The following is a 12946-nucleotide window of genomic DNA, read 5'->3' on the forward strand; positions in this document are numbered from 1 at the left end:
TTTTTTGGAGTATATACACCAACACAGTATGCTCTCTCATGTAAAATTACGAAACTCTAATTTTACGTGAATCGAAAAAAATGTAAATATTATTTAGGCACCCCAATGTTAAAAGCAAAATTGCTCTGAATATAATCTGTCAGAAAAAATATATAATGACCTTTTCTACTCTGTTTTGGAGTAAATACACCAACTCAATATGCTCTCTTGTAAAACACTGAAATTCTAATTTTACGAAAATCGAAAAAAATCTAAATAATATGTAGGCGCCCCAAAGTTAAGGAAAATTGCTCTGAATATAGTCTGTTAGATAAAATATACAATGCCTTATTCTACTCTGTTTTGGAATATATAAACCAACTCAGTATGCTCTCTCATGTAAAATACCGAAATTATAATTTTACCCAAATCGAAAAAATCTAAATATTATCTAGGCACTTCAATGTTAACAACAAAATTGCTCTGAATATAATCTGTCATAAAAATATACAATGCCCTATATTACTCTGTTTTGAAGTATATAGACCTACTCCATTTCCTCTCTTGTAAAATACAGAAATTTTATATTTAAGCAAATCGAAAGAAATCTAAATATTATCTAGGCACCCCAATGTTAAAAGCAAAACTGCTCTGAATATAATCTGTCATAAAAAATATACAATGCCCTACTCTACTCTGTTTTGTTGTATATACACAAACTCCATATTCTCTCTCTGGTAAAATACCGAAATTATAATTTTACGCAAATTGAAAAAAATTTAATAATATCTAGGCACCCCAAATTTAAAAGAAAATGGCTCTGAATATAGTCTGTTAGAAAAAATATACAATGCCTTATTGTACTGTGTGTTGGAGTATATACATCAACTCCATATGCTCTCACATGTAAAATACAGAAATTCTATATTTAAGAGAATCGAAAATAATCTAAATTTATATAGGCACCGCAATGTTAGAAGAAAAATTGCTCTGAATATAATCTGTCAGAAAAAATATACAATTCCCTTTTTTACTCTGTTTTGTCGTATACAAACCAACTCAATATGCAATCTCATGTAAAATACAAAAATTCAAATTTCACCTGAATTGAAAAAATCTAAATATGACCTAGGCATTCCAACGTTAAAACAAAATTTCTCTGAATATAATCTGTCAAAAAAAATATGCAATGCCCTATTTTACTCCGATTTGAAGTATATACACCAACTCAGTATGCTCTCTCATGTAAAATATCGAAATTCTAATTTTAGGTGAATCAAATAAAACCTAAATATTATCTAGGCACCCCAATGTTAAAAACAAAATTTCTCTGAATATAATCTGTCAGAAAGAATATAAAATTCCCTATTCTACTCTGTTTTGGAGTACATACACCAACTCGATATGCTCTCTCTTGTCAAATACAGAAATTCTATATTTAAGCGAATCGAAAAAAATCTAAATATTATCTATGCACCCCAATGTTAAAAGCAAAATTGCGCTGAATATAATCTGTCAGAAAAAATATACAATGCCCTTTTCTACTCTGTTTTGGAGTATATACACCAACTAAATATGCTCTCTCATGTAAAATACAGAAATTCAAATATTATGCGAATCGACAAAAACCTAAATAATATCTAGGCGCCCAAAAGTTAAAAGAAAATGGCTGTGAATATAGTCTGTTAGAAAAAATATACAATGCCTTATTTTACTTTGTTTTGGAGTATATACACCAACTCCATATGCTCTATCATGTAAAATACAGAAATTCTGATTTTACGTGAATCGAATAAATCTAAATATTATCTAGGTACCCCACTGTTAAAAAGAAAGTTGCTCTGAGTATAATCTGTCAGAAAAAATATACAATGCCCTTTTCTACTCTGTTTTGGAGTATATACACCAACTCCATATGCTCTATCATGTAAAATACAGAAATTCTAATTTTACGAGAATAGAAAAAAATCTAAATATTATCTAGGCACACCGATGTTAAAAACAAAATTGCTCTGAATATAATCTCTCAGAAAAAATATATAATGCCCTATTCTACTCTGTTTTGGAGTATATACACGAACTCCATATGCTCTATCATTTAAAATACAGAAATTCTGTATTTAAGCAAATCGAAAAAAATCTAAATATAATCTAGGCACCCCAATGTTAAAAGCAAAATTGCTCTGAATATAATCTGTCAGAAAAAATATACAATGCCCTATTCTACTCTGTTTTGGAGTATATACAGCAATTCCACATGCTCTATCTTGTAAAATACAGAAATATTAATTTAAGGGAATCGAAAAAAATTTAAATATTATCTAGGCACCCCAATGTTAAAATCAAAATTTCTCTACCATCTGTCAGAGAAAATATACAATGCCCTTTTTTACTTTGTTTTGGAGTATATACACCAACTCCATATGCTCTCCCATGTAAAATACCGAAATTCTAATTTTATGCGAATCGAAAAAAATCTAAATGATATCTAGGTGCCCCAAAGTTAAAAGAAAATGGCTCTGAATATACTCTGTTAGGAAAAATATACAATGCCTTATTCTACTTGTTTTAGAGTATATACCTTAACTCAGTATGCTCTCTCATGTAAAATACCAAAATTCTAATTTTAAGTGAATCGAAAAAATCTAAATATTATCTAGGCAACCCAATATTAAAAACAAAATTGCTCTGAATATAATCTGTCAGAAAAAATATACAGTGCCCTATTCTACTCTGTTTTGGAGTATATACACCAACTCCATATGCTCTCTTATGTAAAATAAAGAAATTCTATATTTAAGAAAATCCAAAAGAATCTAAATATTACCTAGACACCCCAATGTTAAAAACAAAATTGCTCTGAATATATTCTGTCAGAAAAAATATACAGTGCCTTATTCTACTCTGTTTTGGAGTATATAAACCAACTCCATATGCTCTTTCATGTAAAATACAGAAATTCTATATTTAGGCGAATCGAAAAAAATCTAAATATTATCTAGGAACTCCAATGTTAAAAGAAAAATTGCTCTGAATATAATCTGTCAGAAAAAATATAAAATGACCTTTTCTACTCTGTTTTGGAGTATATACACCAACTAAATATGCTCTCTCATGTAAAATACAGAAATTCTATATTTAAGCGAATTGAAAAAAATCTACATAGTATCTAGGAACCCCAATATTAAAAGAAAAATTCCTCTGAATATAATCTGTCAGAAAAAAACTAAAATGACCTTTTCTACTCTGTTTTGGAGTATATATACCAACTCAATATGCTCTCTCATGTAAAATACCGAAATTTTAATTTTACGAAAATCGAAAATAATCTAAATAACATCTAGGCGCCCCAAAGATAAAGGAATATGGCTCTGAATACAGTCTGTTAAAAAAAATATACAGTGCCTTATTCTACTCTGTTTTGGAGTATATACACCAACTGAGTATGCTCTCTCATATAAAATACCAAAATTCTAATTTTACATGAATCAAAAAAATCTAAATATTATATAGGCACCCCAATGTTATAAGCAAGATTGCTCTGACTGTAATCTATCAGAAAAAATATACAATGCCCTTTTCTACTCTGTTTTGGAGTATATACACCAACTCAATATGCTCTCTTCTGTAAAATACCGAAATTCTAATTTTAGGCAAATTGAAAAAAATCCAAATAATATCTAGGCACCCCAAAGTTAAAATAAAATGGCTCTAAATATAGTATGTTAAAAAAATATACAATGCCTTATTCTACTCTGTTTTGGAGTATATACTCCAACTCAGTATGCTCTCTCATGTAAAATACCGAAATTCTAATTTGACCCGAATCAAAGAAATATAAATATTATCTAGGCAACTTAATGTTAAAATCAAAATTCCTCCGAATATAATCTGTTAGAGAAAATATTAAATGCCCTATTCTACTCTGTTTTGGAGTATATACACCACCTCCATATGCTCTATTATGTAAAATACAGAAATTCTATATTTTAGCGAATCAAAAAAAATCTAAGTAACATCTAGGTGTTCCAAAGTTAAAAAAAAATGGCTCTGAATATAGTCTGTAAGAAAAAATATACAATGCCTTAATCTACTCTCTTTTGGAGAATATACACCAACTTAGTATGCTCTCTAAAGTAAAATAGAGAAATTCTAAATTTACATGAATCGAAAAAATTCTAAATATTATCTAGGCACCCCAATGTTAAAAGCAAAATTGCTCTGAATATAATCTGTCAGAAAATATATACAATGCCCTTATCTACTCTGTTTGGGGTATATACAGCAACTCAATATGCTCTCTCACGTTAAATATCGAAACTCTAATTTTACGCGAATCAAAATAAATCTAAATAATATCTAGGCGCCCCAAAGATAAAAGAAAATGGCTCTGAATATAGTCTGTTAGAAAAAGTATACAATGTCTTATTCTACTCTTTTTTGGATTATATACACCAACTCAATATGCTCTCTCATGTAAAATACAGAAATTCAAATTTTACGCGAATCGAACAAAATCTAAATAATATCTAGGGGTCCCAAAGTTAAAATAAAATGGCTCTGAATATAGTCTGTTAGAAAAAATATACAATGGGTTATTCTACTTTGTTTTGGAGTATATACACAAACTCAGTATGCTCTCTCATGTAAAATACGGAAATTCTAATTTTACGTGAATTGAAAAAAATTTAAATATTATCTAGGCACCCCAATGTTAAAAGCAAAATTGCTCTGAATATAATCTGTCAGAAAAAATATACAATGCCCTTTTCTACTCTGTTTTGGAGTATATACACCAACTCAATATGCTCTCTCATGTAAAATACCGAAATTCTAATTTTACAGAAATCGAAATAAATCTAAGTAATATCTAGGTACCCCAAAAATAAAAGAAAATGGCTCTAAATATATTCGGTTAGAAAAAATATACAATGCCTTATTCTACTTTGTTTTGGATTATATACACCAACTCAATATGCTCTCTCATGTAAAATACAAAAATTCTAATTTTACATGAATCGAAAAAACTCTAAATAATATCTATGCACCGCAAAGTTAAAATAAAATGGTTCTGAATAAAGTCTGTTAGAGAAAATATACAATGCCTTATTCTACTCTGTTTTGGAGTATAAACACCAACTCAGTTTGCTCTCTCATGTAAAATACAGAAATTCTATATTTAACGGAATCGAAAAAAATCTAAATATTATCTAGGCACCCCAATGTAAAAAGCAAAATTGCTGTGAGTATATTCTGTCAGGAAAAATATTCAATGCCCTACTCTACTCTGCTTTGGAGTACATACATCAACTCCATAAGCTCTCTCATGTAAAATACCGAAATTCTAATTTTACGTGAATCGTAAAATATCTAAATAATATCTAGGCGCCCCAAAGTTAAAAGAAAAGGGCTCTGAATATCGTCTGTTAGAAAAAATATACAATGCCTTATTCTACTCTGTTTTGGAGTATAAACACCAACTCAGTTTGCTCTCTCATGTAAAATACAGAAATTCTAATTTTACGTGAATCGAAAAAAATCTAAATATTATCTAGGCACCCCAATGTTAAAAGCGAAAAGCTCTGAATATAATCTGTCAGTAAAAATATACAATGCACTTTTCTACCCTGTTTTGCAGTATATAAAGCAACTCAATATGCTCTCTCATGTGAGATACAGAAATTCAAATTTTACATGAATCGAAATAAATGTAAATAATATCTAGGCGCCCCAATGTTAAAAGCAAACTTGCTTTGAATATAGTCTGTCAGAACAAATATACAATGCCTTATTCTACTCTATTTAGGAGTATATACAACAACTCAGTATGCTCTCTAATGTAAAATAGCAAAATTCTAATTTTACGTGAATCGAAAGAAATCTACATATTATCTAGGCACCCCAGTGATAAAAACCAAATTGCTCTGAATATAATCTGTCAGAAAAAATATACAATGATTTATTCTACTCTGTTTTGGAGTATATATACCAACTCCATATACTCTCTCATGTAAAATACAGAAATTCTATATTTAAGCCAATCGAAAAATATATAAATATTATCTAGGAACACCAATGTTAAAAGCAAAATTGCTCTCAATATAATCTGTCAGAAAAAATCTACAATGCTATTTTCAACTCTGTTTTCGAGTATATACACCAACTCAGTATGCTCTCTCATATAAAATACAGAAATTCTAATTTTAACCGAATCGAAATAATCTAAATATTATCTAGGCAGCCCAGTGTTAAAAACAAAATTGCTCTGAATATAATCTTTCTGAAAAAATATACAATGCCTTATTCTACTCAGTTTTAAAGTACATACGTCAACTCAGTATGCTCTCTCATGTAAAATATTGAAATTCTAATTTTGAGCGAAACGGTAAAAAATCGTAAGAATATCTAGGCGCCCCAAAGTTAAAAAAAAATGGCTCTCAACATAGTCTCTTATAAAAAATATACAATGCCTTAATCTACTCTGTTTTGGAGTATATACACCAAATCAATATGCTCTCTCACGTAAAATACCGAAAATCTAATTTTACGCGAATCGAAAAAAATCTAAATATTATCTAGGCACCCCAATGTTAAAAGCAAAATTGCTCTCAATATAATCTTTCAGAAAAAATATACAATGCTTTATTCTACTTTGTTTAGGAGTATATACACCAACTCCATATGCTCTCTCATGTAAAATACAGAAATTATATATTTATGTGAATCGAAAAAAATCTAAATATTATCTAGGCACCCCAATGTTAAAAGCAAAATTGCTCTGAGTATAATCTATAAGACAAAATATACAATGCCCTTTTGTACTAGGTTTTGTAATATATACACCAACTCAATATGCTCTCTCTTGTACAATAGCGAAATTATAACTTTACGTGAATCGAAAAAAATCTAATAATATCTAGGTGCCCCAAAGATAATAGAAAATGGCTCTGAATATAGTCTGTTAGAAAAAAATACAATGCCTTATTCTACTCTGTTTTCGAGTATATGCATCAACTCAGTATGTTATCTCATTTAAAATACAAAAATTCTAATTTTACATGAATCGAAAAAAATCTCAATATTATCTAGGCACTCCAATGTTAGAAGCAAAATTGCTCTGAATATAATCTGTCAGAAAATATATACAATGTTCTTTTCTACTCTGTTGTGGAGTATATAACCAAGTCAATATGCTCTCTCATGTAAAATACCAAAATTCTAATTTTACGTGAATTGAAAAATATCTAAATAATATCTAGGCGCCCCAAAGATAAGAGAAAATGGCACTGAATATATGCTGTTTGAAAAAATATACAATGCCCTATTCTACTCCGTTTTGGAGTATATACAGCAACTCAGAAGTCTCTTTCATGTAAAATACAGAAATTCTGTATTTAAGCGAATCGAATAAATCTAAATATTATTTAGGCACTCCATTGTAAATGAAAAATTCTCTGAATATAATCTGTCAGAAAATATATACAGTGCCCTTTTATACTCTGTTTTGGGGTATATACACCAACTCAATATGCTCTCTCATGTAAAATACCGAAATGTATATTTTATGCGAATCAAAAAAAATTTAAATAATATCTAGGCGCCCCAAAGTTAAAAGAAAATTGTTCTGAATATAATCTGTTAGAAAAAATATACAATGCCTTATTCTACTCTGTTTTGGAGTATATACACCAACTCAGTATGCTCTCTCATGTAATATACCGAAATTGTAATTTGACCCAAATCGAAAAAATCTAAATATTATCTAAGTAACCTAATGTTAAAAACAAAATTGCTCTGAATATAATCTGTCAGAAAAAATATGCAATGCTGTATTCTACTCTTTTTTGGAGTATATACACCAACTCCATATGCTTTCTCATGTAAAATACAAAAATTCTGTATTTAAGCGAATCGAAAAAAATTTAAATATTATCTAGGCACCCCAATGTTAAAAGCAAAACTGCTCTGAATATAATCTGCCAGAAAAAATATACAATGCCCTATTCTACTCTGTTTTGGAATATATACACAAACTAAGTATGCTCTCTCATGTAAAATACCGAAATTCTAATTGTACGTGAATCGAAAATAATCTAAATAATATCATGGCATCCCTAAGATAAAAGAAAATGGCTCTGAATATATTCTGTTAGAAAAAATATACAATACTTTACGAAAGAAGACATATATGAGGCCAACAATCATATGAAAAAATGCTCGTCGTCACTGGTCATCAGAGAGATGCAAATCAAAACCACACTGAGATACCATCTCACGCCAGTTAGAATGGCGATCATTAAAAAATCTGGAGACAACAGATGCTGGAGAGGATGTGGAGAAAAAGGAACACTTTTACACTGTTGGTGGGAGTGTACATTAGTTCAACCATTGTGGAAGACAGTGTGGCGATTCCTCAAGGCCTTAGAAATAGAAATTCCATTTGACCCAGCAATGTCATTACTGGGTATATATCCAAAAGACTATAAATCGTTCTACTATAAGGACACATGTACACGAATGTTCATTGCAGCACTGTTTACAATAGCAAAGACCTGGAATCAACCCAAATGCCCATTGATAATAGACTGGATTGGAAAAATGTGGCACATATACACCATGGAATATTATGCAGCAATCAGAAATGATGAGTTCGTGTCGTTTGTAGGGACATGGATGAATCTGGAAAACATCATCCTCAGCAAACTGACACAAGAACAGAAAATGAAACACCGCATATTCTCACTCATAGGTGGGTGATGAAAAATGAGAACACATGGACACAGGGAGGGGAGTACTAAACACTGGGGTCTATTGGGGGGAAAAGGGGAGGGCCAGTGGGAGGGGGAGGTGGGGAGGGATAGCCTGGGGAGAAATGCCAAATGTGGGTGAAGGGGAGAAGAAAAGCAAAGCACACTGCCATGTGTGTACCTACGCAACTGTCTTGCATGCTCTGCTCATGTACCCCAAAACCTATAATCCAATAAAAAATTAAAAAAAAAAAAAAAAGAAAAAATATACAATACCTTATTCTACTCTGTTTTGGAGTATATACACCAACCCATTAGGCTCTCTCATGTAAAATACAGAAATTCTAAATTTACGTGAATCGAAAAAAATCTAAATATTATCTAGGTACTCCAATGTTTAAAGCAAAATTTCTCTGAATATAATCTGTAAGCCAAAATATACAATGCCCTTTTGTACTCTGTTGTGGAGTATATACACCAAGTCTATATGCTCTCTCATGTAAACTACCGAAATTCTAATTTTACGTGAATTGAAAAATATCTAAATAATATCTAGGTGCCCCAAAGATAAAAGAAATTGGCTCTGAATATATTCTGTTTGAAAAAATATACAATGCCCTATTCTACTCTGTTATAAAGTATATACAGCAACTCAGGAGTCTCTCCCATGTAAAATAACGAAATTCAAATTTTACGTGAATCGAAAATAATCTAAATAATATCACGGCGTCCCTAAGATAAAAGAAAATGGCTCTGAATATATTCTGTTATAAAAAATATACAATGACTTATTCTACACTGTTTTGGACTATATACACGAACTCAGTATGCTCTCTCATGTAAAATACCGAAATTCTAATTTTACATGAATCGAAAAAATCTAAATATTCTCTAGGCACCCCAATGTCAAAAACAAAATTGCTCTGAATATAATCTGTCATAAAAAATATACAATGCGCTTTTTTACTCTGTTTTATAATATATACACCAACTACGTATGCTCTCTCTTGTAAAATACAGAAATTCTAATTTTACGTGAATCGAAAAAAATCTAAATATTATCTAGGCATCCCAATGTTAAAAGCAAAATTGCTCTGAATATAATTTTTCAGAAAAAATATACAATGCCCATTTCTACTCTGGTTTGGAGTATATACACCAACTCAATATGCTCTCTCATGTAAAATACCGAAATTCAAATTTTACGCGAATCGAAAATAATCTGATTAGTATCGTGGCGCTTTAAAGTTAAAGAAAACGTCTCTGAATATAGTCTGTTATAAAAAAAATACAATGCCTTATTCTACTCTGTTTTATATATATACACCAACTAAATATGCTCTCTCATGTAAAATACCGAAATTCTAATTTTAGCGAATCAAAAATATCTAAATATTATCTAGGCACCCAAATGTTAAAAACAAAATTGCCCTGAATATAATCTGTCAGAAATAATATACAATGCCCTTTTCTACTCTTTTTTTGTACTATATACAACAACTCAATATGCTCTCTCAGGTAAAATATAGATATTCTAATTTTACGTGAATCGAATAAAATCTAAATAATATCTAGGCATTCCAAAGTTAAAAGAAAATGGCACTGAATATACTCTGTTAGAAACTATATACAATGCCTTATTGTACTCTCTTTTGGAGTATATACACCAACTCACTATGCTCTGTCATGTAAAATACCAAAATTCTACATTTACGTGAATAGAAAAAAATCTAAATATTATCTAGGCACCCCAATGATAAAAACAGAATTTCTCTGAATATAATCTGTCAGAAAAAATATACAATGCCCTATTCTACTCTCTTTTGGAGTATATAAACCAACTCAGTATTCTCCCTCATGTAAAATACCGAAATTCTAATTTTACGGGAATCGAAGAAAATGTAAATATTATCTAGGCACCCCAATGTTAAAAACAATATTGCACTGAATATAATCTGTCAGGAAAAATATACAATGCCATATTCTACTTTGTTTTCGATTATATACATCAACTCCATATGCTCTCTCATGTAAAATACAGAAATTCTAAATTTAAGCTAATCGAAAAATATCTAAATATTATCTAGGCATCCCAATGTTAAAAGCAAAATTGATCTGAATATAATCTGTCAGAAAAAATATACAATGCTCTATTCTACTCTCTTTTGGAGTATATACACTAACTCAGTATGCTCTTTCATGTAAAATACCTAAATTCAAATTTTACGTGAATCGAAAAAAATATAAATATTATCTAGACTACCCAATGTTAAAAACAAAATTGCTGTGAATATATTCTGTCAGAAAAACTATAAAATGCCCTTTTCTACTCTGTTTTGGAGTATATACACCAATTCCAAATGCTCTCTCAGGTAAAATACAGAAATTCTATATTTAAGCGAATTGAAATGAATCTAAATATTATTTAGGCACCCCAATGTTAAAAGAAAAATTGCTCTGAATATAATCTGTCAGAAAAAAATATACAATGACCTTTTCTACTTTGTTTTGTAGTATAAACACAAACTCAATATGCTCTCTCATGTAAAATACAGAAATTCTAATTTTACCCAAATCCAAAAAATCTAAATATTATCTAGGCATTCCAATGTTAAAAACAAAATCGCTCTGAATATAATCTTTTAGAAAAAATATACAATCCCCTTTTCTACATTGTTTTGGAGTATATACACAAACTCCATATGCTCTCTCATGTAAAATACAGAAATTCTATATTTATGCGAATCAAAAAAAATCTAAGTATTATCTACGCACCCCAATGTAAAAAACAAAATTGCTCTAAATATAATCTGTCAGAGATAATATACAATACCCTATTCTACTCTGTTTTGGAGTATATACACCAACTCAGTATGCTCTCTCATGTAAAATACCGAAATTCTAAATTTACGTGAATCGAAAAAAACTAAATATTATCAAGACACCCCAATGTTATAGGAAAACTGCTCTGAATATAATCTGTCAAAATAAATATACAATACACTTTCTACTTTGTTTTCGAGTATATACACCTACTCAATATGCTCTCTTCTGTAAAATACCGAAATTCTAATTTTACGTGAATCGGTAAAAAATCTTAATATCTAGGTGCCCCAAAGTTAAAAGAAAATGGCTCTGAATTTAGTGTGTTAGAAAAAATATACAATGCCTTATTCTATTCTGTTTTGGAGTATATACACCAATTCAATATGCTCTCTCATGTAAAATTTGGAAATTCATATTTTACGTGAATCGAAAAAATCTAAATATAATCTCGGCACCACAATGTTAAAAAAAATTGCTCTAAATATAATCTGTCAGAAAAAATATAAAATGCCACTTTCTATTCTGTTTTGGAGTATATACACCAACTCCATATGCTCTCGTATGTAAAATACAGAAATTCTATATTTAAGCAAAATGAAAAAAATCTAAATATTATCTAGGCTCCCCAATGTTAAAAGCAAAACTGCTCTGAATATAATCTGTCAGAAAAAATATAAAATGCCCTTTTCTACCCTGTTTTGTAGTATGTACACGAACTCAATATGCTCTCATGTAAAATAACAAAATTCTAAATTTATGCGAATCGAAAATAAACTAAATAATATCTATGTGCCACAAAGTTAAATAAAATGGCTCTAAATATAGTCTGTTAGAGAAAATATACAATGCCCTATTATACTTTGTTATGGAGTACATACACCAACTTTATATGCTCTCTCAAGTAAAATACAGAAATTCTATATTTAGCGAATCGAAAAAAATCTAAATATTATCTAGGCATCCCAATGTTAAAAGCAAAATTGCTCCGAATATAATCTGTCAGAAAATATATACAATGCCCTTTTCTACTCTCTTTTGGAGTATATAAACCAATTCAGTATTCTCTCTCATGTAAAATACAGAAATTCTAATTTTACCCGTATCGAAAGAATCCAAATATTATCTAGGCACCCCTGGGTTAAAAGCACAATTGCTCTGAATATAATTTGTGAGAAAAAATATACAATGCCCTATTCTACTCTGTTTTAAATTATATACAACAACTCAGTATGCTCTGTCATGAAAAATTCCGAAATTTTAATTTTACGTGAATCGAAAAAAATCTAAATATTATCTAGGCACCACAATGTTAAAAATGAAACTGCTGTGAATATAATCTGTCAGAGAATATATACAATGCCCTATTCTACTTTGTTTTGGAGTATATACACCAA

The sequence above is a fragment of the Callithrix jacchus genome, chromosome 10, assembly GCF_049354715.1.
Source record: "Callithrix jacchus isolate 240 chromosome 10, calJac240_pri, whole genome shotgun sequence".
Taxonomy (NCBI): domain Eukaryota; kingdom Metazoa; phylum Chordata; class Mammalia; order Primates; family Cebidae; genus Callithrix; species Callithrix jacchus.